The 27,291-nt window shown below is 49.6% G+C and overlaps 1 protein-coding gene across 1 annotated transcript in view; it reads left to right on the forward strand.

The window, feature by feature from the left end:
- The first annotated feature begins 522 nt into the window (after window positions 1–522).
- The window catches only part of DQX1 (DEAQ-box RNA dependent ATPase 1), a 231,115-nt gene continuing 204,346 nt past the window's right edge, over window positions 523–27,291 (forward strand). Inside the window, exon 1 of the mRNA XM_063926029.1 lies at window positions 523–626. The gene's annotated coding sequence lies outside the window, so the exon portion shown is untranslated. The remainder of the gene's footprint in view (window positions 627–27,291) is intronic.

Genomic DNA, 27,291 nt, shown 5'->3' on the forward strand with positions numbered 1-27,291 from the left:
CATAGCATACCTTCTGTAACTTATGACCAGTAGTGCAGGTGAGGAATGTGGCACAGCATACCTCCAGTCAAACATGATCAGTAGTGGAAGTGATGTATGAGGCACAGCGTACCTCCAGTTACACGACCAGTAGTAGAGGTGAGGTATGAGGCACAGCATACCTCCAGTTACACATGACCAGTAGTAGAGGTGAGGTATGAGGCACAGCATACCTCCTGTTACACATGATCAGTTGTGGAAGTGATGTTTGAGGCACAGCATACCTCCTGTTACACATGATCAGTAGTAGAGGTGAGGTATGAGGCACAGCATACCTCCTGTTACACATGACCAGTAGTGCAGGTGAAGTATGAGGAGATAAACTGCATCACATGGCTTCCTTCCCGTCACTAGAGAACGCTCTTTCCCCAGCACCCCGTCCCCAGTTCGGCTCTTTTCATTGTCTCCGGCGACATCAGTACGTTTTAGTCTTCTGGAAAATGGACGTTTGTCCCAGAGACAGGAAGTGGCTTCAGCATTCTCTCCGCGCCAGCAGCAATCTGGGCGGAAGTGACATCGGGTGAGGGCGGAAGTTACTCCAAGTGAGGGCGGAATTGTTTGGAAGCTCTACTGACAGGCAGCAAAAGGTGAGACCCTATAACAGTGTTATACAGAGCTGCAGAGGAGTGACATTACTCCCCACTGCGCTACATACAGCTACACTGCTCCCCACTGTGCTACAAACACATACACTGCTCCCCATTGTGCTACATACACCTACACTGCTCCCCACTGTGCTACATACACCTACACTGCTCCCCACTGTGCTACATACACCTACACTGCTCCCTACTGTGCTACATACAGCTGACACTGCTCCCTACTGTGCTACATACACCTACACTGCTCCCTACTGTGCTACATACAGCTGACACTGCTCCCTACTGTGCTACATACACCTACACTGCTCCTCACTGTGCTAGAGACAGCTGACACTGCTCCCTACTGTGCTACATACAGCTACACTGCTCCCCACTGTGCTACATACAACTACACTGGTCTCCACTGTGCTACATACAGCTACACTGCTCCCCACTGTGCTACATACAGCTACACTGCTCCCCACTGTGCTACATACAGCTACACTGCTCCCCACTGTGCTACATACAGCTGACACTGCTCCCTACTGTGCTACATACACCTACACTGCTCCCCACTCTGGTACATACAGCTACACTGCTCTCCACTGTGCTACATACAGCTACACTGCTCCCCACTGTGCTACATACATCTATACTGCTCCCCACTGTGCTACACACACCGACACTGCTCCCCACTGTGCTACATACACCGACACTGCTCCCCACTGTGCTACATACAGCTACACTGCTCCCCAGTGTGCTACATACAGCTGACACTGCTCCCTACTGTGCTACATACAGCTACACTGCTCCCCACTGTGCTACAAACACATACACTGCTCCCCATTGTGCTACATACACCTACACTGCTCCCCACTGTGCTACATACACCTACACTGCTCCCCACTGTGCTACATACACCTACACTGCTCCCTTCTGTGCTACATACAGCTGACACTGCTCCCTACTGTGCTACATACACCTACACTGCTCCTCACTGTGCTAGAGACAGCTGACACTGCTCCCTACTGTGCTACATACAGCTACACTGCTCCCCACTGTGCTACATACAACTACACTGGTCTCCACTGTGCTACATACAGCTACACTGCTCCCCACTGTGCTACATACAGCTACACTGCTCCCCACTGTGCTACATACAGCTACACTGCTCCCCACTGTGCTACATACAGCTGACACTGCTCCCTACTGTGCTACATACACCTACACTGCTCCCCACTCTGGTACATACAGCTACACTGCTCTCCACTGTGCTACATACAGCTACACTGCTCCCCACTGTGCTACATACATCTATACTGCTCCCCACTGTGCTACACACACCGACACTGCTCCCCACTGTGCTACATACACCGACACTGCTCCCCACTGTGCTACATACAGCTACACTGCTCCCCACTGTGCTACATACAGCTGACACTGCTCCCTACTGTGCTACATACAGCTACACTGCTCCCCACTGTGCTACATACACCTACCCTGCTCCCCAGTGTGCTACATACACCTACACTGCTCCCCACTGTGCTACATACACCTACACTGCTCCCCACTGTGCTAGATACAGCTACACTGCTCCTCACTGTACTACATACACCTACACTGCTCCCTACTGTGCTACATACACCTACACTGCTCCCCACTGTGCTACATACACCGATACTGCTCCCCACTGTGCTACATACAGCTACACTGCTCCCCACTGTGCTACATACAGCTACACTGCTCCCCACTGTGCTACATACAGCTACACTGCTCCCCACTGTGCTACATACAGCTGACACTGCTCCCTACTGTGCTACATACAGCTACACTGCTCCCCACTGTGCTACATACACCTACCCTGCTCCCCACTGTGCTACATACACCTACACTGCTCCCCACTGTGCTACATACACCTACACTGCTCCCCACTGTGCTAGATACAGCTACACTGCTCCTCACTGTGCTACATACACCTACACTGCTCCCCACTGTGCTACATACACCTACACTGCTCCCCACTGTGCTACATACACCTACACTGCTCCCTACTGTGCTACATACAGCTACACTGCTCCCTACTGTGCTACATACAGCTACACTGCTCCCTACTGTGCTACATACACCTACACTGCTCCCCACTGTGCTACATACAGCTACACTGCTCCCCACTGTGCTACATACAGCTGACACTGCTCCCTACTGTGCTACATACACCTACACTGCTCCCCACTCTGGTACATACAGCTACACTGCTCTCCACTGTGCTACATACAGCTACACTGCTCCCCACTGTGCTACATACATCTATACTGCTCCCCACTGTGCTACACACACCGACACTGCTCCCCACTGTGCTACATACACCTACACTGCTCCCCACTGTGCTACATACAGCTACACTGCTCCCCACTGTGCTACATACACCTACACTGCTCCCCACTGTGCTACATACAGCTACACTGCTCCCCACTGTGCTACATACACCTACCCTGCTCCCCACTGTGCTACATACACCTACACTGCTCCCCACTGTGCTACATACACCTACACTGCTCCCCACTGTGCTAGATACAGCTACACTGCTCCTCACTGTGCTACATACACCTACTGTGCTACATACACCTACACTGCTCCCCACTGTGCTAGATACAGCTACACTGCTCCCTACTGTGCTACATATAGCTACACTGCTCCCCACTGTGCTACATACAGCTACACTGCTCCCCACTGTGCTACATACACCTACACTGCTCCCCACTGTGCTACATACACCGATACTGCTCCCCACTGTGCTACATACAGCTACACTGCTCCCCACTGTGCTACATACAGCTACACTGCTCCCCACTGTGCTACATACAGCTGACACTGCTCCCTACTGTGCTACATACAGCTACACTGCTCCCCACTGTGCTACATACACCTACCCTGCTCCCCACTGTGCTACATACACCTACACTGCTCCCCACTGTGCTACATACACCTACACTGCTCCCCACTGTGCTAGATACAGCTACACTGCTCCTCACTGTGCTTCATACACCTACACTGCTCCCCACTGTGCTACATACACCTACACTGCTCCCCACTGTGCTACATACACCTACACTGCTCCCTACTGTGCTACATACAGCTACACTGCTCCCTACTGTGCTACATACAGCTACACTGCTCCCCACTGTGCTAGAGACAGCTGACACTGCTCCCTACTGTGCTACATACAGCTACACTGCTCCCCACTGTGCTACATACACCTACCCTGCTCCCCACTGTGCTACATACACCTACACTGCTCCCTACTGTGCTACATACAGCTACACTGCTCCCCACTGTGCTACATACAGCTACACTGCTCCCCACTGTGCTACATACACCTACACTGCTCCCCACTGTGCTACATACACCTACACTGCTCCCCACTTTGGTACATACAGCTACACTGCTCTCCACTGTGCTACATACAGCTACACTGCTCCCCACTGTGCTACATACATCTATACTGCTCCCCACTGTGCTACACACACCGACACTGCTCCCCACTGTGCTACACACACCGACACTGCTCCCCACTGTGCTACATACACCTGCACTGCTCCCCACTGTGCTACATACAGCTGACACTGCTCCCCACTGTGCTACATACAGCTACACTGCTCCCCACTGTGCTACATACACCTACCCTGCTCCCCACTGTGCTACATACACCTACACTGCTCCCCACTGTGCTACACACAGCTACACTGCTCCCCACTGTGCTACACACAGCTACACTGCTCCCCACTGTGCTACATACAGCTACACTGCTCCCCACTGTGCTACATACACCTACACTGCTCCCCACTGTGCTACATACAGCTACACTGCTCCCTACTGTGCTACATACACCTACACTGCTCCCCACTGTGCTACATACAGCTACACTGCTCCCTACTGTGCTACATACACCTACACTGCTCCCCACTGTGCTACATACACCTACACTGCTCTCCACTGTGCTACATACACCTACACTGCTCCCCACTGTGCTACATACACCGATACTGCTCCCCACTGTGCTACATACAGCTACACTGCTCCCCACTGTGCTACATACAGCTACACTGCTCCCCACTGTGCTACATACAGCTGACACTGCTCCCCACTGTGCTACATACAGCTGCCACTGCTCCCCACTGTGCTACATACACCTACCCTGCTCCCCAATGTGCTACATACACCTACACTGCTCCCCACTGTGCTACATACACCTACACTGCTCCCCACTGTGCTAGATACAGCTACACTGCTCCTCACTGTGCTACATACACCTCCACTGCTCCCCACTGTGCTACATACACCTACACTGCTCCCCACTGTGCTACATACAGCTACACTGCTCCCCACTGTGCTACATACACCGATACTGCTCCCCACTGTGCTACATACAGCTACACTGCTCCCCACTGTGCTACATACAGCTACACTGCTCCCCACTGTGCTACATACAGCTACACTGCTCCCCACTGTGCTACATACAGCTACACTGCTCCCCACTGTGCTACATACAGCTACACTGCTCCCCACTGTGCTACATACAGCTACACTGCTCCCCACTGTGCTACATACAGCTACACTGTTCCCCACTGTGCTACATACAGCTACACTGCTCCCCACTGTGCTACATACAGCTACACTGCTCCCCACTGTGCTACATACAGCTACACTGCTCCCCACTGTGCTACATACAGCTACACTGCTCCCCACTGTGCTACATACAGCTACACTGCTCCCCACTGTGCTACATACAGCTACACTGCTCCCCACTGTGCTACATACAGCTACACTGCTCCCCACTGTGCTACATACAGCTGACACTGCTCCCCATTGTTCTACATACACCTACACTGCTCCCCACTGTGCTACATACACCTACACTGCTCCCCACTGTGCTACATACACCTACACTGCTCCCCACTGTGCTACATACACCTACACTGCTCCCCACTGTGCTACATACACCTACACTGCTCCCCACTGTGCTACATACACCTACACTGCTCCCCACTGTGCTACATACACCTACACTGCTCCCCACTGTGCTACATACAGCTACACTGCTCTCCACTGTGTTACATACAGCTACACTGCTCCCCACTGTGCTACATACACCTACACTGCTCCCCACTGTGCTACATACACCTACACTGCTCCCCACTGTGCTACATACAGGTGACACTGCTCCCCACTGTGCTACATACACCTACACTGCTCCCCACTGTGCTACATACACCTACACTGCTCCTCACTGTGCTACATACAGCTACACTGCTCTCCACTGTGCTACATACAGCTACACTGCTCTCCACTGTGTTACATACAGCTACACTGCTCCCCACTGTGCTACATACACCTACACTGCTCCCCACTGTGCTACATACAGCTGACACTGCTCCCCATTGTTCTACATACACCTACACTGCTCCCCACTGTGCTACATACACCTACACTACTCCCCACTGTGCTACATACACCTACACTGCTCCCCACTGTGCTACATACACCTACACTGCTCCCCACTGTGCTACATACACCTACACTGCTCCCCACTGTGCTACATACACCTACACTGCTCCCCACTGTGCTACATACACCTACACTGCTCCCCACTGTGCTACATACACCTACACTGCTCCCCACTGTGCTACATACACCTACACTGCTCCCCACTGTGCTACATACAGCTACACTGCTCTCCACTGTGTTACATACAGCTACACTGCTCCCCACTGTGCTACACACACCTACACTGCTCCCCACTGTGCTACATACACCTACACTGCTCCCCACTGTGCTACATACAGGTGACACTGCTCCCCACTGTGCTACATACACCTACACTGCTCCCCACTGTGCTACATACACCTACACTGCTCCTCACTGTGCTACATACAGCTACACTGCTCTCCACTGTGCTACATACAGCTACACTGCTCTCCACTGTGTTACATACAGCTACACTGCTCCCCACTGTGCTACATACACCTACACTGCTCCCCACTGTGCTACATACAGCTGACACTGCTCCTCATTGTTCTACATACACCTACACTGCTCCCCACTGTGCTACATACACCTACACTGCTCCCCACTGTGCTACATACACCTACACTGCTCCCCACTGTGCTACATACACCTACACTGCTCCCCACTGTGCTACATACAGCTACACTGCTCTCCACTGTGTTACATACAGCTACACTGCTCCCCACTGTGCTACTTACACCTACACTGCTCCCCACTGTGCTACATACACCTACACTGCTCCCCACTGTGCTACATACACCTACACTGCTCCCCACTGTGCTACATACACCTACACTGCTCCCCACTGTGCTACATACACCTACACTGCTCCCCACTGTGCTACATACAGGTGACACTGCTCCCCACTGTGCTACATACACCTACACTGCTCCCCACTGTGCTACATACAGCTACACTGCTCCTCACTGTGCTACATACAGCTACACTGCTCTCCACTGTGCTACATACAGCTACACTGCTCTCCACTGTGTTACATACAGCTACACTGCTCCCCACTGTGCTACATACACCTACACTGCTCCCCACTGTGCTACATACAGCTGACACTGCTCCCCATTGTTCTACATACACCTACACTGCTCCCCACTGTGCTACATACACCTACACTGCTCCCCACTGTGCTACATACACCTACACTGCTCCCCACTGTGCTACATACACCTACACTGCTCCCCACTGTGCTACATACAGCTACACTGCTCTCCACTGTGTTACATACAGCTACACTGCTCCCCACTGTGCTACATACACCTACACTGCTCCCCACTGTGCTACATACACCTACACTGCTCCCCACTGTGCTACATACACCTACACTGCTCCTCACTGTGCTACATACACCTACTGTGCTACATACACCTACACTGCTCCCCACTGTGCTAGATACAGCTACACTGCTCCCTACTGTGCTACATATAGCTACACTGCTCCCCACTGTGCTACATACAGCTACACTGCTCCCCACTGTGCTACATACACCTACACTGCTCCCCACTGTGCTACATACACCTACACTGCTCCCCACTGTGCTACATACACCTACACTGCTCCCCACTGTGCTACATACACCTACACTGCTCCCCACTGTGCTACATACAGCTACACTGCTCTCCACTGTGTTACATACAGCTACACTGCTCCCCACTGTGCTACATACACCTACACTGCTCCCCACTGTGCTACATACACCTACACTGCTCCCCACTGTGCTACATACAGGTGACACTGCTCCCCACTGTGCTACATACACCTACACTGCTCCCCACTGTGCTACATACAGCTGACACTGCTCCCCATTGTTCTACATACACCTACACTGCTCCCCACTGTGCTACATACACCCACACTGCTTCCCACTGTGCTACATACACCTACACTGCTCCCCACTGTGCTACATACACCTACACTGCTCCCCACTGTGCTACATACAGCTACACTGCTCTCCACTGTGTTACATACAGCTACACTGCTCCCCACTGTGCTACATACACCTACACTGCTCCCCACTGTGCTACATACACCTACACTGCTCCCCACTGTGCTACATACAGGTGACACTGCTCCCCACTGTGCTACATACACCTACACTGCTCCCCACTGTGCTACATACACCTACACTGCTCCTCACTGTGCTACATACAGCTACACTGCTCTCCACTGTGCTACATACACCTACACTGCTCCCCACTGTGCTACATACACCTACACTGCTCCCCACTGTGCTACATACACCTACACTGCTCCTCACTGTGCTACATACAGCTACACTGCTCTCCACTGTGCTACATACTCACGTCACTGCAGGTGAGTAGTTGTTGATGTGTCAGGGGGTATGTACATTCTGGGGCACACACCCTCACCACACAATGCCACAGGGGTAGTGCCGCCCTGTTGTCTTTACCGTGTGCACATTTACATTGTCCCCTATGGACTGTGGGCAGTGGTCACTCCGCTAGTCCTGAGCCCACCTGCTGTGTCGCTCCCACCCTGGTGCCAACACATGTGGGGTGAGGTTCCCTCTAAACGTCCCTCCAGAGACGGGCAGCCAGGGTCCCCAGGGAGGGGAAGCTATTTGGAGCTCCCTGAAACACTGCTTGGGCCGGCCTGCTTCCTCTCTACCTCTCCATGCTGCTTCTATGGGGGAGGCTGCAACGAGCTCTAGATTCCCCCTAGACCACCAGGGACACAGGTAGGTGCATATACAGACATACTGCCCCAGGCTCTCACCTGTCGCAGTGCTGCAGCGCGGAACCTGCAGTCCCAGCTCAGTCATGCACATACATTTAAAACACATTTTCTCTGACGTCCTAAGTGGATGCTGGGGACTCCGTCAGGACCATGGGGTTTAGCGGCTCCGCAGGAGACAGGGCACAATAATAAAAGCTTTAGGATCAGGTGGTGTGCACTGGCTCCTCCCCCTATGACCCTCCTCCAAGCCTCAGTTAGATCTTTGTGCCCGGCCGAGAAGGGTGCAATCTAGGTGGCTCTCCTGAGCTGCTTAGAATAAAAGTTTAAGTTAGGTTTTTTATTTTACAGTGAGTCCTGCTGGCAACAGGCTCACTGCAACGAGGGACTTAGGGGAGAGAAGAAAACTCACCTGCGTGCAGGATGGATTGGATTCTTAGGCTACTGGACACCATTAGCTCCAGAGGGAGTCGGAACACAGGTCTCACCCTGGGGTTCGTCCCGGAGCCGTGCCGCCGACCCCCCTTGCAGATGCCGAAGTTGAAGAGGTCCAGAGGTCCAGAAACAGGCGGCAGAAGACTTTCAGTCTTCATAAGGTAGCGCACAGCACTGCAGCTGTGCGCCATTGTTGTCAGCACACTTCATACCAGCGGTCACTGAGGGTGCAGGGCGCTGGGGGGGGCGCTCTGGGCAGCAATGTATTATACCTTTTTTATGGCTAAAATACATCACATATAGCCCTTGAGGCTATATGGATGTATTTAACCCCTGCCAGAACTCACAAACTCCGGGAGAAGAGCCCGCCGTTTTAGGGGGCGGGGCCTATTCTCCTCAGCACACGGCGCCATTTTCCTGCTCAGCTCTGCTGTGAGGAAGGCTCCCAGGCTCTCCCCTGCACTGCACTACAGAAACAGGGTTAAAACAGAGAGGGGGGGCACTTATTTGGCGATATGATTACATATGTGAAAATGCTATAAGGGAAAACACTTGTATAAGGGGTTGTCCCTGGATAATTATAGCGTTTTTGGTGTGTGCTGGCAAACTCTCCCTCTGTCTCCCCAAAGGGCTAGTGGGGTCCTGTCCTCTATCAGAGCATTCCCTGTGTGTGTGCTGTGTGTCGGTACGTGTGTGTCGACATGTAGGAGGATGATGTTGGTGAGGAGGCGGAGCAAATTGCCTGTATTGGTGATGTCACTCTCTAGGGAGTCGACACCGGAATGGATGGCTTATTTAGGAATTACGTGATAATGTCAACACGATGCAAGGTCGGTTGACGACATGAGACGGCCGGCAAACAAATTAGTACCTGTCCAGGCGTCTCAGACACCGTCAGGGGCTTGTAAAAACGCCCATTTACCTCAGTTGGTAGACACAGACACGGACACTGACTTCAGTGTCGACGGTGAAGAAACAAACGTATTTTCCTTTAGGGCCACACGTTTCATGTTAAGGGCAATGAAGGAGGTGTTACATATTTCTGATACTACAAGTACCACAAATAAGGGTATTATGTAGGGTGTGAATAAACTACTTGTAGTTTTTCCTGAATCAGATAAATTAAATGAAGTGTGTGATGATACGTGGGGTTCCTCCGATGGAAAATTATTGGAGGTATACTTTTTCCCGCCAGAAGTGAGGGCGAGTTGGGAAACACACCTTAGGGTGGATAAGGTGCTCACACGCTTATAAAAACAAGGGGCGTTACCGTCTCCAGATACGGCCGTCCTCAAGGAGCCAGCTGATAGGAAGCTGAAAAATATCCTAAGAAGTATATACACACATACTGGTGTTATACTACGACCAGCAATCGCCTCAGCCTGGATGTGCAGCGCTGGGGGGGCTTGGTCGGATTTCCTGACTGAAAATATTGATACCCTTGACAGGAACAATATTTTATTGACTATAGAGCATTTTAAGGATGCATTTCTATATATGCGAGATGCGCAGAGGGATATTTGCATTCTGGCATCAAGAGTAGATGTGATGTCCATATCTGCCAGACGATGTTTATAGACATGACAGTGGTCAGGTGATGCAGATTCCAGACGGCACATGGAAGTATTGCCGTATAAAGGGGCGGTCCATCGGACCTGGTGGCCATGGCAACAGCTGGAAAATCCACTTTTGTTACCCCAAGTCACATCTCAGCAAAAAAGGACACAGTCTTTTCAGTCTCAGTCCTTTCGTACCCATAAAGGCAGGCGGGCAAAAGGCCAGTCATATCTGCCCAGGGTTAGAGGAAAGGGAAGAAGACTGCAGCAGGCAGCCCATTCCCAGGAACAGAAGTCCTCCACAGCTTCTGCCAAGTCCGCAGCATGACGCTGGGGCCATACAAGCGGACTCAGGTGCGGTGGGGGGTCATCTCAAGAGTTTCAGCACGCAGTGGGCTCACTCGCAAGTGGACTCCTGGATCCTACACGTAGTATCCCAGGTGTACATTGGAAATTCGAGACGTCTTCCCCTCACAAGTTCCTGAAGTCTGCTTTACCAACGTCTCCCTCCGACAGGGAGGCAGTATTGGGGGGGGGGGGGGGGGGGGGGGGAAATAAAAAAAATTCACAGGCTGTATTCCCAGCAGGTGATAATCAAAGTACCCCTCCTACAACAAGGGAAGGGGTATTATTCCACACTATATTGTGGTACTGAAGCCAGACGGCTCGGTGAGATCTGAAAGATTTGAACAATTACATACAAGGGTTCAAATCAAGATGGAGTCACTCAGAGAAGTGATAGCGAACCAGGACGATATGGTGTCACTGGATATCAGGGACGCTTACCTACATGTCCAAATTTTGCCCTTCTCACCAAGGGTATCTCAGGTTCGTGGTACAGAACTGTCACTATCAGTTCAGACGCTGCCGTTTGGATTGTCCACGGCACCCCGGGTCTTTACCAAGGTAATGGCCGAAATGATGATTCTTCCTAAAAGAAATATGGACGCTTTCCTGATAAGGGCAAGGTCCAGAGAACAGTTGGCGGTCGGAGTAGCACTATCTCAAGTAGTTCTACGACAGCACGAGTGGATTCTAAATATTCCAAAATCGCAGCTTTTTCCGACGACACGTCTAATGTTCCTAGGGATGATTCTGGACACAGTCCAGAAAAGGATGTTTTCTCCCGGAGAAGAAAGCCAGGGAGTTATCCGAGCTAGTCAGGAACCTCCTAAAACCAGGAAAAGTATCAGTGCATCATTGCACAAGGGTCCTGTGAAAAATGGTGGTTTCTTACAAAGCGATCCCATTCGGTAGATTTCACGCAAGAACCTTTCAGTGGGATCTGCTGGGAAAATGGTCCGGATCGCATCTTCAGATGCATCAGCGGATAACCCTGTCTCCAAGGACAAGGGTGTTTTCTTCTGCGGTGGCTGCAGAGTGCTCATCTATGAAAGGGCCGCAGATTCGGCATTCAGGACTGGGTCCTGGTGACCATGGATGCCAGCCTGAGTGGCTGGAGAGCAGTCACACAAGGAAAAAATTTCCAGGGAGTGTGATCAAGTCTGGAGATTTCTCTCCACATAAATATACTGGAGCTAAGGGCAATTTACAAGGCTCTAAGCTTAGCAAGACCTCTGCTTCAAGGTCAGCCGGTATTGATCCAGTGGGACAACATCACGGCAGTCGCCCACGAAAACAGACAGGGCGGCACAAGAAGCAGGAGGGAAATGGCAGAAACTGCAAGGATTCTTCGCTGGGCGAAAAATCATGTGATAACACTCTCAGCAGTGTTAATTCCGGGAGTGGAAAACTGGGAAGCAGACTTCCTCAGCAGGCATAACCTCCACCCGGGAGAGTGGGGACTTCAGCGGGAAGTCTTCCACATGATTGTAAACCGTTGGGAAAAACCAAAGGTGGACATGTTGGCGTCCCGCCTGAACAAAAAACTAGACAAATATTGCGCCAGGTCAAGGGACCCTCAGGCAATAGTGGTGGACGCTCTGGTAACACTGTGGGTGTACCAGTCAGGGTATGTGTTCCCTCCTATGCATCTCATACCAAAAGTACTGAGAATCATAAGAAGGAGATGAGTAAGAACGATACTCGTGGTTCCGGATGGGTCAAGAAGGACTTGGTACCCGGAACTTCAAGAGATGCTCACGGAAGATCCGTGGCCTCTACCTTTAAGAAAGGACCTGCTCCAGCAGGGGCCTTGTCTGTTCCAAGACTTACCGCGGCTGCGTTTGACGGCATGGCAGTTGAACGCCGGATCCTGAAAGGGCATTCCAGATGAAGTCATCCCTACCCTGGTCGAAGCCAGGAAGGATGTAACCGCAAAACATTTTCACCGCATTTGGCGAAAATATGTTGCGTGGTGTGAGGCCAAGAAGGTCCCTACAGAGGAATTCCAACTGGGTCGTTTCCTACATTTCCTGAAAACAGGACTGTCTATGGGCCTAAAATTAGGGTCCATTAAGGTTCAAATTTCGACCCTGTCGAATTTCTTCCAGAAAGAACTGGCTTCAGTGCCTGAAGTTCAGACGTTTGTAAAAGGGGTACTGCATATACAGCCTCTTTTTGTGCCCCCAGTGGCACCTTGGGATCTCAATGTTGTTTTGAGTTTCCTAAAGTCACATTGGTTTGATCCACTTACCACTGTGGAATTAAAATATTTCACATGGAAGGTGAAGATTCTATTAGCCCTGGCTTCAGTCAGGCGTGTGTCAGAATGGGCGGCTTTATCATATAAAAGCCCTTACTTAATTTTTCATTCTGACAGGGCAGAATTGAGGACTCGTCCTCAATTTCTCCTTAAGGTGTTTTCTGTTTTTCACATGAACCAACCTATTGTGGTACCTGCGGCTACTAGGGACTTGGAGGACTCCAAGTTACTTGACGTTGTCAGGGCCCTGAAAATATATGTTTCCAGGACGACTGGAGTCAGAAAATCTGACTCGCTGTTTAGCCTGTATGCACCCAACAAGATGGGTGTTCCTGCTTCTAAGCAGATGATTGCTCGCTGGATTTGTAGTACAATTCAGCTTGCACATTCTGTGGCAGGCTTGCCACAGCCAAAATCAGTAAAAGCCCATTCCACAAGGAAGGTGGGCTCATCTTGGGCGGCTGCCCGAGGGGTCTCGGCTTTACAACTTTGCCGAGCTGCTACTTGGTCAGGGGCACACCCTGACTGAGGAGGACCTGGAGTTCTCTCATTCGGTGCTGCAGAGTCATCCGCACTCTCCCGCCCGTTTGGGAGCTTTGGTATAATCCCCATGGTCCTGACGGAGTCCCCAGCATCCACTTAGGACGTTAGAGAAAATAAGAATTTACTTACCGATAATTCTATTTCTCGTAGTCCGTAGTGGATGCTGGGCGCCCATCCCAAGTGCGGATTGTCTGCAATACTTGTACATAGTTATTGTTACAAAAATCGGGTTATTCTTGTTGTGAGCCATCTTTTCAGAGGCTCCTTCGTTGTTATCATACTGTTAACTGGGTTCAGATCACAGGTTGTACGGTGTGATTGGTGTGGCTGGTATGAGTCTTACCCGGGATTCAATATCCTTCCTTATTATGCACGCTCGTCCGGGCACAGTATCCTAACTGAGGCTTGGAGGAGGGTCATAGGGGGAGGAGCCAGTGCACACCACCTGATCCTAAAGCTTTTATTATTGTGCCCTGTCTCCTGCGGAGCCGCTAAACCCCATGGTCCTGACGGAGTCCCAGCATCCACTACGGACTACGAGAAATAGAATTATCGGTAAGTAAATTCTTATTTTTTCTCCTCCAGGGTCCACAGGTTATCCACAGGATAACATTGGGATATGATGGAGCGACAGCGGATTTGCACCAAACGGTCAAAGCTTTTCAGCCTCCCAGCATGCAACGGGCCCGTCCATATATCCCCGCCCACTGGCTCAGGCAAATCAGTATTGTGTTTGGTGCGGTAGGAGCCGGACCATGGTCAGAGGGCCGCTGCTTTTTATTTTTATAGTCTTACTATTTCTCGAACGTCCTAAGTGGATGCTGGGGACTCCGTAAGGACCATGGGGAATAGCGGCTCCGCAGGAGACTGGGCACATCTAAAGAAAGCTTTATGACTATCTGGTGTGCACTGGCTCCTCCCCCTATGACCCTCCTCCAAGCCTCAGTTAGATCTCTGTGCCCGAACGAGAAGGGTGCACACTAGGGGCTCTCCTGAGCTTCTTAGTGAAAGTTTTAGTTTAGGTTTTTTATTTTCAGTGAGACCTGCTGGCAACAGGCTCACTGCATCGAGGGACTAAGGGGAGAAGAAGCAAACTCACCTGCGTGCAGAGTGGATTGGGCTTCTTAGGCTACTGGACATTAGCTCCAGAGGGACGATCACAGGCCCAGCTTGGATGGGTCCCAGAGCCGCGCCGCCGGCCCCCTTACAGAGCCAGAAGGCAGAAGAGGTCCGGAAAATCGGCGGCAGAAGACGTCCTGTCTTCAACAAGGTAGCGCACAGCACTGCAGCTGTGCGCCATTGCTCTCAGCACACTTCACACTCCGGTCACTGAGGGTGCAGGGCGCTGGGGGGGGGGCGCCCTGAGACGCAATAAAAACACCTTTGATGGCAAAAAAATGCATCACATATAGCTCCTGGGCTATATGGATGCATTTAACCGCTGCCAGAATACATAGAAAAACAGGAGATAGGCTCCGCCCCCTTATCGGCGGCCTTATCTCCTCAGCACACTGGCGCCATTTTCCCTCACAGCTCCGTTGGAGGGAAGCTCCCTGGCTCTCCCCTGCAGTCACTACACTACAGAAAGGGTTAAAAAAGAGAGGGGGGCACTAATTAGGCGCAGTATAAACTATACAGCAGCTATAAGGGGAAAAACACTTATATAAGGTTATCCCTGTATATATATAGCGCTCTGGTGTGTGCTGGCAAACTCTCCCTCTGTCTCCCCAAAGGGCTAGTGGGGTCCTGTCCTCTATCAGAGCATTCCCTGTGTGTGTGCTGTATGTCGGTACGTTTGTGTCGACATGTATGAGGAGAAAAATGATGTGGAGACGGAGCAGATTGCCTGTAATAGTGATGTCACCCCCTAGGGGGTCGACACCTGAGTGGATGAACTGTTGGAAGGAATTACGTGACAGTGTCAGCTCTGTATAAAAGACAGTGGTTGACATGAGACAGCCGGCTACTCAGCTTGTGCCTGTCCAGACGTCTCATAGGCCGTCAGGGGCTCTAAAGCGCCCGTTACCTCAGATGGCAGATATAGACGCCGACACGGATACTGACTCCAGTGTCGACGGTGAAGAGACAAATGTGACTTCCAGTAGGGCCACAAGTTACATGATTGAGGCAATGAAAAATGTTTTACACATTTCTGATAATACGAGTACCACCAAAAAAGGGGTATTATGTTCGGTGAGGAAAAACTACCTGTAGTTTTCCTGAATCTGAGAAATCAAATGAGGTGTGTGATGATGCGTGGGTTTCCCCCGATAACAACGGATAATTTCTAAAATGTTATTGGCATTATATCCTTTCCCGCCAGAGGTTAGGGTGCGTTGGGAAACACCCCCTAGGGTGGGTAAAGCGCTCACACGCTTGTAAGGGCTCTACCCTCGCCTGAGATGGCCGCCCTTAAGGATCCTGCTGATAGAAAGCAGGAGGGTATCCTAAAATGTATTTACACACATACTGGTGTTATACTGCGACCAGCAATCGCCTCAGCCTGGATGTGCAGTGCTGGGTTGGCGTGGTCGGATTCCCTGACTGAAAATATTGATACCCTAGATAGGGACAGTATATTTTTGCCTATAGAGCATTTAAAAGATGCATTTCTATATATGCGTGATGCACAGAGGGATATTTGCCGACTGGCATCAAGTCTAAGTGCGTTGTCCATTTCTACCAGTAGAGGGTTATGGACACGTCAGTGGTCAGGTGATGCGTATTCCAAACGGTATTTGGAAGTATTGCTTTATTAAGGGGAGGAGTTATTTGGGGTCGGTCTTTCAGACCTGGTGGCCACGGCAACGGCTGGGAAATCCACGTTTGTACCCCAGGTCGCCTCTCAACATGAGAAGACGCCGTATTATCAGGCGCAGTCTTTTCGTGGACAAGCGGGCAAAAGGTTCCTCATTTCTGCCCCGTGACAGAGGGAGAGGAAAAAGGCTGCAGAAATCAGCCAGTTCCCAGGAACAGAAGCCCTCTCCCGCCTGTGCCAAGCCCTCAGTATACGCTGGGGCTTTACAAGCAGAATCAGGCACGGTGGGGGGCCCGTCTCAATGAATTTCAGCGCGCAGTGGGCTCACTCGCAAGTAGACCCCTGGATCCTTCAGGTGATATCTCAGGGGTACAAATTAGAATTCAAGACGTCTCCCCCTCGCCGTTTCCTAAAGTCGGCTTTACCGATGTCTCCTTCTGACAGGGAGACAGCTTTGGAAGCCATTCACAAGCTGTATTCCCAGCAGGTGATAATCAAGATACCCCTCCTGCAACAGGGAACGGGGTATTATTCCACACTGTTGTGGTACCGAAGCCGGACGGCTCGGTGAGACCGATTCTAAATCTAAAATCTTTGAACACTTACATACAGAGGTTCAAATTCAAGATTGAGTCACTCAGAGCAGTGATTGCGAACCTGGAAGAAGGGGACTACATGATGTCTCGGGACATCAAGGATGCTTACCTTCATGTCAAAATTTACCCTTCTCACCAAGGGTACCTCAGGTTTATGGTACAGAACTGTCACTATCAGTTCAGACGCTGCCGTAGGGATGGTCCACGGCACCCCGGGTCTTTACCAAGGTAATGGCCGAAATGATGATATTCCTTCGAAGGAAGGGAATTTTAGTTATCCCTTACTTGGACAATTCCCTGATAAGGGTAAGATCCAGGGAACAGTTGGAGGTCGGTGTAGCACTATCTCAGGTAGTGTTGCGGCAGCACGATTGGATTTTCAATATTCCAAAATCGCAGCTGGTTCCGTCGACGTGTCTTCTGTTCCTAGGGATGATCCTGGACACAGTCCAGAAAAAGGTGTTTCTCCCGGAGGAGAAAGCCAGGGAGTTATCCGAGCTAGTCAGGAACCTCCTAAAACCGAGCCAAGTCTCAGTGCATCAGTGCACAAGGGTTCTGGGTAAAAGGGTGGCTTCTTACGAAGCAATCCCATTCGACAGATTCCACGCAAGAACTTTCCAGTGGGACCTGCTGGACAAATGGTCCGGGTCGCATCTTCAGATGCATCAGCGGATAACCCTGTCACCAAGGACAAGGGTGTCTCTCCTGTGGTGGTTGCAGAGTGCTCATCTTCCAGAGGGCCGCAGATTAGGCATTCAGGACTGGATCCTGGTGACCACGGATGCCAGCCTGCGAGGCTGGGGAGCAGTCACACAGGGAAGGAATATCCAGGGCTTATGGTCAAGCCTGGAGACATCACTTCACATAAATATCCTGAAGCTAAGGGCCATTTACAATGCTCTAAGCTTAGCAAGACCTCTGCTTCAAGGTCAGCCGATGTTGATCCAGTCGGACAACATCACGGCAGTCACCCACGTAAACAGACAGGGTGACACAAGAAGCAGGAGGGCAAGGCAGAAGCTGCAAGGATTCTTCGCTGGGCGGAAAATCATGTGATAGCACTGTCAGCAGTATTCATTCCGGGAGTGGACAACTGGGAAGCAGACTTCCTCAGCAGACACGACCTCCACCCGGGAGAGTGGGGACTTCACCCAGAAGTCGTCCACATGATTATAAACCGTTGGGAAAAACTCGACAGGTATTGCGCCAGGTCCAGGGACCCTCAGGCAATAGCTGTAGACGCTCTGGTAACACCGTGGGTGTACCAGTCAGGGTATGTGTTCCCTCCTCTGCCTCTCATACCCAAGGTACGGAGATTGATAAGATGGAGAGGAGTAAGCACTATATTCGTGGCTCCGGATTGGCCAAGAAGGACTTGGTAACCGGAACTTCAAGAGATGCTCACGGAGGATCCGTGGCCTCTACCTCTAAGAAGGGACCTGCTCCAGCAAGGATCCTGTCTGTTCCAAGACTTACCGCGGCTGCGTTTGACGGCATGGCGGTTTTGAACGCCGGATCCTGAAGAAAAAGAGGCATTCCGGATGAAGTCATCCCTATCCTGATCAAAGCCAGGAAGGATGTAACCGCAAAACATTATCACCGCATTTGGCGAAAATATGTTGCGTGGTGTGAGGCCAGTAAGGCCCGACGGAGGAAATTCAACTGGGTCGATTCCTACATTTCCTGCAAACAGGAGAGTCTATGGGCCTGAAATTGGGGTCCATTAAGGTTCAAATTTCGGCCCTGTCAATTTTCTTCCAAAAAGAACTAGCTTCAGTCCCTGAAGTTCAGACGTTTGTAAAAGGGGTACTGCATATACAGCCTCCTTTTGTGCCTCCAGTGGCACTTTGGGATCTCAATGTAGGTTTTGGGGTTCCAAAAGTCACATTGGTTTGAACCACTTAAATCTGTGGAGTTAAAATATCTCACATGGAAAGTGGTCATGCTGTTGGCCCTGGCCTGGGCCAGGCGCGTGTCAGAATTGGCGGCTTTATCCTGTAAAAGCCCTTATCTGATTTTTCATTCGGACAGGGCGGAATTGAGGACTCGTCCTCAGTTTCTCCCTAAGGTGGTTTCAGCGTTTTCACCTGAACCAACCTATTGTGGTGCCTGCGGCTACTAGGGACTTGGAGGATTCCAAGTTGCTAGACGTTGTCAGGGCCCTGAAAATATATGTTTCCAGGACGGCTGGAGTCAGAAAAACTGACTCGCTGTTTATCCTGTATGCACCCAACAAGCTGGGTGCTCCTGCTTCTAAGCAGACTATTGCTCGTTGGATTTGTAGTACAATTCAGCTTGCACATTCTGTGGCAGGCCTGCCACAGCCAAAAATCTGTAAATGCCCACTCCACAAGGAAGGGGGTTCATCTTGGGCGGCTGCCCGAGGGGTCTCGGCTTTACAACTTTGCCGAGCAGCTACTTGGTCAGGAGCAAATACGTTTGTAAAATTCTACAAAATTGATACCCTGGCTGAGGAGGACCTGGAGTTCTCTCATTTGGTGCTGCAGAGTCATCCGCACTCTCCCGCCCGTTTGGGAGCTTTGGTATAATCCCCATGGTCCTTACGGAGTCCCCAGCATCCACTTAGGACGTTAGAGAAAATAAGAATTTACTTACCGATAATTCTATTTCTCGTAGTCCGTAGTGGATGCTGGGCGCCCATCCCAAGTGCGGATTGTCTGCAATACTGGTACATAGTTTTTGTTACCAAAAAATCGGGTTATTGCTGTAGTGAGCCATCTTTTCTAGAGGCTCCTCTGTTATCATGCTGTTAACTGGGTTCAGATCACAAGTTGTACGGTGTGATTGGTGTGGCTGGTATGAGTCTTACCCGGGATTCAAAATCCTTCCTTATTGTGTACGCTCGTCCGGGCACAGTATCCTAACTGAGGCTTGGAGGAGGGTCATAGGGGGAGGAGCCAGTGCACACCAGATAGTCCTAAAGCTTTCTTTAGATGTGCCCAGTCTCCTGCGGAGCCACTATTCCCCATGGTCCTTACGGAGTCCCCAGCATCCACTACGGACTACGAGAAATAGAATTATCGGTAAGTAAATTCTTATTTTTTTCTTGAGTGATCTTTCTAAACAGCGTCTTATACGCATATTGGAAAGAGTCGCTCCAACAACTCACCGCCGGGTCGCGACAAAGCTTACCCACGGTACAAGTGCTGTTTCGGCGGGCGTCTGTGTCGGATGTTACTGGCAGGTCCAGCAGACGTTACCAGGCTGTGGCCGGAGCACGGGGAGAAGGTAAGGCATCGGTTCCGCTTAGAGGGGGAACACGGACACAGCCGCGCTGTACTGGGAGGAGACTACCGAACAGTCGCTGATGTGGCTGCCACCACGGGTGCTCCAGTGCTAGGCCTCAGGGATTATAGGCTTCAGGGGTAGTATAAGGCCGTGATCCCTAGGGTTGATGTCAGCCGTGGTGAGTCGGACGCTCTCCTGGTCGCCCCTCTCCCCAGTTCATGACCAGTTTCCTCTGAGTTTCCCGCCATGAACTGTTTTCCCGCTTCCATCTGAGACGTTGTGTATCTAAAAGGACCCAGTCGAAGCATAGGCGGCTTTGTGACTGGTGCGTCTGTGTTCACTGTAGTTTCACGGGGCAAGTGTGTACACTAAGAGCGTCTGGATCCACTCAGCGTTCGCAAATATATTGATCGATCCTGGAAGCGGGGTGAGTCTCCCTATATCCCACTCTCCTGAGCCGGGTGATACAGCACTAAGGGGTATATTCAATTAGCAGCAATAACGGACTTTTCGCGCGAAAAAACGGACTATTCAATTTGCAGGGAAAATTTATCGGTGATCATTTTTTCACTAATTTCACTTCACCTACTCTGAGCAGGTGAAAAGTTGGGAAAAGTCACTATTTTAAGGTAAAAATGTTTGGATATGGTACAGAACTCCTGGGACACCCCCCTTAATGACTAATTAGGCACGTTGAAGTTTTTAATTATTTTTAATTAGCCAATAATGACATGTCATTTTTGGGGTGAAAAAGTGCAAAGTGATGGAAATCGGGGTTCAAGGTATGGGACAGGTATATTGGGATGCTTTATGAGTGAGACAGGTGTTTTTAGGCTTGCAGATGAGAGTAATCGGTCTGTTTCCACTTTTTTTTTTTAAAGTACCCTAAAATGACCCAAATATATACTTATACCCATTTTCATGTACCCCAAATTTAATGAGAGCATTTATTTTGCTCAAAAAAACTTGCTTTCTATCATTTTTTTGCATTTTAAAAAAAAATGCATATAACAGCCATTTCATACAATTTAAGTACCCAAAAACGCTCTAATGTGATCTCTAACACACTTCTCTTATGTTTTCCTATGTTAGTTTAGCATTTTTTGGGGTACAGGCTGATTTCCCCATTTTCACCTGCACTTTTCACTGCAAGAATTTTCACGTGAAACCCGTTTGGAATTAAATAGGCTGAAAAACTGAGCATTTTTGCGGCAATTTTCGCCCGATTACCGCAAATTTGCGGATAATTGAATACCCTAGTAAGTCTCTATCTACCTTTGAGTACAAGTAGTTGAATAAGTGCCTGATGCATATGAGTCTGTAGACTATTACTGCTGTTTTCTTTCGCTGTGCGACTGAATACGCTTAACGTCCTATATAAGGTAATGCAGTAATATGTTTCTCCTACATACTTGAACTGTATCTGTAGTTGATGATGTGCTCATATTGCTTATTATACTAATGTATAACATGTGACTGATTGCTAGTGTGATTGCTGACTTTACTATAATTTTGTCAGTTTTCTCTGTCTATTCCGATCCTCAATGCTGGTGCAAAGCAGGGAGGTGTCAGATTGTATGTCACTTTAACAAATTTTAAAGTGATTTCATTCACAAATTGTGTAGTAACACTGTACAGGTGTGTGATTTCTTTATCATGTCTAAGAGCAGCAAGGGTGAGGAGGATACACTCTCCTTAGCAACACCAACACTCCTTTCATGTTTGTCCAGCAAAGCAGGGTTAACCTCTCAGGATCTGATTCAACATGGATTATAAGCGTAATTTAGACCTGATTGTAGCAGCAAATTTGTTAGCAGTTGGGCAAAACCATGTGCACTGCAGGTGTGGCAGATGTAATGTGCAGAGAGAGTTAGATTTGGGTGGGGTATTTTGTTTCTGTGCAGGGTAAATACTGCCTGCTTTATTTTTACTCTGCAATTTAGATTTCAGTTTGAACACACCCCACCCAAATCTAACTCTCTCTGCACATGTTACATCTGCCCCCCCCCCCCTGCAGTACACATGGTTTTGCCCAACTGCTAACAAATTTGCTGCTATGATCAGATCTGAATTACCCCCTAAACTGTTTTAGTTTTCACCAAAGCCTCCTGAATAATCAGGTTCAAATGGAACCCCCATGGGCTACTTTTGCACAGACCTTATCCAGTATAGCTGAGCGGATAATGCCAGCCCCTATATCAGGGATAGGTTTCCCTATTAACCCTTAAATGCAACATCCACCTGGGGTTTATCACATCCAGTACAGGAATCTGCAGCCTTTCAACAAAAACAGGCTGAAAGACCGATGGAAGTAAATCACATATACATGAAACATCTTCACAGTCTACAAATGTTTCAGATGGGGACTCGGTGGAGAATGAGGACTCATTGCACTCCGAGTCTGCATACAGAGATGAGGATGAAGGTTTCAGTTCTGTGGACATACCTGAGCTAATTAGTGCTATGTAAGACATTCTATCCTTAGAGGAGGCAGCAGAGCATGTGTTAAAATCCAAGGCACCTGTGTTTAAATGTCCCAAAACAGTTAGGACTGAATTTCCTTGGTCAGAACAGCTGACGGAAATTATGCAAGAGGCTTGGATAACACCCAGTAAGAAGTTTAGAATTCCAAAGAAATGGAATTCCCATTATCCTCTCCCGGCTGGGGACTGTTTAAAAAGGGAGGTGACTCCCAAAGTAAACATGCATGTCATTTGATTGGTGTGGAAATATACATTACCTCTGCCTTCAGCATCTTTAAATGATGTCACGGATAGAAAAATAGATGGTTTTCTTAAAACCATTTTCTCCTTGTCTGGGGCAATCGTAAGCCCAGCCATGGCTTCAGCCTGGATGGCAAAAGCAGTGGCAGCCTGGGCTGATGCATTGGAGGATGATCTTCCTTTGGCATCTAGAGAGCAAAAATTTTTATGGAAGAAGCAGCCTTGGATATGGGTACAATTGCCTCCCAGGCATCAGCCTCATCAGTAGCAGCTCGCAGAGCAGTTTGGCTACGTACATGGAAAGCTGATTCAGAATCCAAGAAGGTTCTGGAGTGTTTGTCTTTTACTGGAGATATTCTTTTTGGTAAAGAATTAAACAGTATTTTGGAGTCAGAAGCAGACTCCCAATAAAGTGAAGTTTCCTTCCACATACAAATCCAAGCCTAGATTTCCAGCTTTTCAGCCCTTTTGGACTCAAGGAAAAGCAAAAGGAAAGGGTTATGGCAAACAGTCTCAATCTGACAAGTCTTATTACCTTATACACATTCGCGCGGGAGACGAGTGGAAGACAGCGTTCAATACCCGCGATGGGCATTACGAATATCTGGTGATGCCCTTTGGCCTGTGCAGTGCTCCAGCAGTGATCCAGAATTATGTCAACAAGTTATTTCGGGATCTCCTCTATAAGTGCCTGGTTGGGTATCTGGACGATATCCTGATATTTTCCAAAGATCTGAACGTCCATCGAGAACAGGTCAAAGAAGTCTTGATACGTCTAAGGGAGAATCGACTCTTTTGTAAACTGGAGAAGTGCACGTTTGAGGTTCCCTCCATCTCCTTTTTAGGTTACATCATCTCTGGGAGGGAATTACAGATGGACCCTGCCAAAGTCCAGGCAATCAGAGATTGGACCCTTCCTGTCACTCTGAATGGAATCCAGTGTTTTTTGGGCTTCACCAATTTCTATAGGAAGTTCATTAAAGATTACTCTTCCATCATTGCTCCTATTACAGCACTAACGAGAAAAGGGGCTAACACTGCAGCTTGGCCACCTGAGGCACTAAAAGCTTTTTTGTTTCTTAAAGAGGCCTTCATGTCTGCTCCTATCCTTCAACAACCCGATCTCAGTCGTCCCTTTCAGGTAGAGGTGGATGCTTCTTCAGTAGGAGTGGGAGCCGTCTTATCCCAGTTCTTCGAGGACCAGAAAGCTCATCCCTGTGCTTATTTTTCCCAAAGATTCTCTCCGGGGGAACAAAACTACGCTATTGGGGAACAAGATTTGCTGACTATAAAACTTACCTTTGAGGAGTGGAGGTACTTGCTGGAAGGAGCTCAGCACCCAATCTCTGTAACCACAGGCCACAAATATTTTTTATATCTTCAGACCGCCCACGGCAGGCCAGGTGGGCACTCTTCTTCTCCCGTTTTTCTTTCAAGCTCAGTTATCATCCGGATTCTCTCAATTGGTAAGCAGATGCACTTTCTCGTTCATTAAATTCGGATAAGTCCACAGATCTTCCGGACATACAATTCATCCTGGATCCTGCCTCTTTCGCTGCAACCCATACTGCTCCACTTCCTCCTCCAGGAAGAACCTTTGTTGCACTGGAACTTCGAAAAAGACTGCTCACGTGGGCTCATACCTCACCTTGTATGGAACATGCAGGTAGCCTCAAGACTGTTAAATTCATCCAACGCTCCTACTGGTGGCCTCATCTGAAGACAGATGTTTTGGAATTCATAGCTGCCTGTCCAAAGTGCGCTTAACATAAGAGCCCAAAAGGATCGCCACCTGGTTTGCTTCATCCCCTACTGGTCCCACAGAAACCTTGGACACACATCTCCATGGACTTTATAACTGATTTGCCAGTCTCTAGAGGACAAAACACCATTTGGGTCATTGTGGACTGGTTCTCCAAAATGGCACACTTTGTTCCGCTCTCAGGGTTACCATATGTGTCACATCTGTCGAAACAGTTTATATGAGACATCTTCCGGTTACATGGTCTTCCACAAGAGATTGTTTCCGATCGAGGGCCTCAGTTCGTGGCTAAATTTTGGAAAGCGTTGTGCTTGGCCCTTGGGATAAAGTTTAATTTTTCTTCCGCATACCATCTCCAATCGGACGGCCAGACTGAGAGAGTGAACCAAGACTTAGAGACCTTCCTGCGAATCTTCATGTCTTCTTCTCAGGATGATTGGCTGGACTATCTCCCATTCGCTGAATTTGCTCACAACAATCTTTATCATTTAGCCGTTTTATGTGGATTATGGATTCCACCCATGTGTTCCTGTTTTCCAGCCACTCTTTGCTCTCGAAGTCCCTGCTGCGGAGTTAGCTCTTCGACAGTTTTCGAAGTCATGGAAACAAGTTCATAAGGCTTTGCCCAAAACATCCAATAAATACAAACTCTTTGCAGATCAGAGGCGGAAGGCGGTTCCTAGCCTCAAAGTGGGAGATCAAGTCTGGATTTCCACTCGGAACTTAAGACTCAAAGTTCCCTCTAGGAAATTTGCCCCCAGTTTTATTGGACCATATCCTATAGAAGGAGTATTGAATCCAGTATCATAGAAGGTCACGTTGCCTCCTTATTTGAAGATCCCTAATGCTTTCCACATCTCCTTACTGAAGCCTCTCATACGTAATCGTTTTCAGGCTGCACTTCCTAAGCTTCCTAAGGTTCAAGCTGCTCAAGGAGAAGAATTTGAGGTTCACAAGATCCTTGATTGCCTTAGAAGATATGGTCGCCTCCAATATCTTATTGACTGGAAGGGATATGACCCAGAGGAAAGATCCTGGGTTTCGGCAGAGGACGTTCATGCCCCAAGATTGGTCTGGGCCTTTCATGGCAAAAACCCGGAGAAAGCCAGAAGATGTCCAGAGTCCCTAAAAAAGAGGGGGGTACTGTCAGTATCCGGAGCCTTACTTCCGGTGTGGTCTCCCAGGGGTTGCCATCCTGGTAGTTGGTGCGACTGCGGGGAGCTGCTTGCAGCGGGTCCTTGGGCGTGTGTGCGGCTTCCAGGGGTCGGGGTCCGGTGGGCAGTCGCTGCATCAGAGCCCCCTGGCAGTTACTATGTTTCAGGAAGTCGGGCCGGATCTGGGTTAGCTAAAGTGCTGCAGCTGAGAATGTCCCCAGTGCTGGGGGCGGCCATGTTGGAGACCAGAGATCTGCCAATTGAATTCACACTCTGCTTCCAACCAATCCGGTGCAGTCTTCCCTTATAAAAGGCTCAGGGAGAGAGTGCCAGTGCTTCAAGTTACTTTCCTGTGAAAGGTGCTCCAGCTCTATACTCCCAGGCTGCTCCTGGTTCACCGGTTTCGGTTGCTATCATCAGTCCTTGACCTATCGCTGCTGTTGTTCTGTCGCTTAAACCCGTCGCCACTCGTGGGGGAGCTCACGGGCTCCCGGTCGTTAAGAGGCTTCGGGTACTAAACTGCGGGCGTCTCGCTAGCCCAAACCACAGTCTTCGTTTCTTCAGAATCTGAGTTCTTCAGCCTCGCTCTCCAAGCTCAAGTCACTGTCTTTGAGTTCTTCAAGACCGGTCTCCTTCAACCTTGTCTACCAGTCACAAGCCACAGTCTTTCAGACCTTCAAAACCCAGCCTCCTTCAGCCTTGTCTACCAATCATAAACCACAGTTTTTCAGTTCCTCAAATACCGGTGATCTTCAGCTCCATTCCTCAAATCGTTTAATCATTGACTCCAGTTCTCTCCCTGTGTCTTTCAATTCCTCAAGTATCGGTGCACAGTTGTTTCTTCATTAAAGATACAGTTAACCTCCTACAGAGTCCTCACTCTTTCTTCTGCTCACCAGCCAACTCTACACCTACTAGGCCTCCACCTCATGAGGAAGAATTACATTCAACCACCTCGTCTACTTCCTACACAGTCAGCTGTCCTTCCAGCCCAAGCTCGGTTGTCGGAACCTCAGTCT

Source organism: Pseudophryne corroboree, chromosome 1, assembly GCF_028390025.1.
Source record: "Pseudophryne corroboree isolate aPseCor3 chromosome 1, aPseCor3.hap2, whole genome shotgun sequence".
Classification (NCBI taxonomy): Eukaryota; Metazoa; Chordata; class Amphibia; order Anura; family Myobatrachidae; genus Pseudophryne; species Pseudophryne corroboree.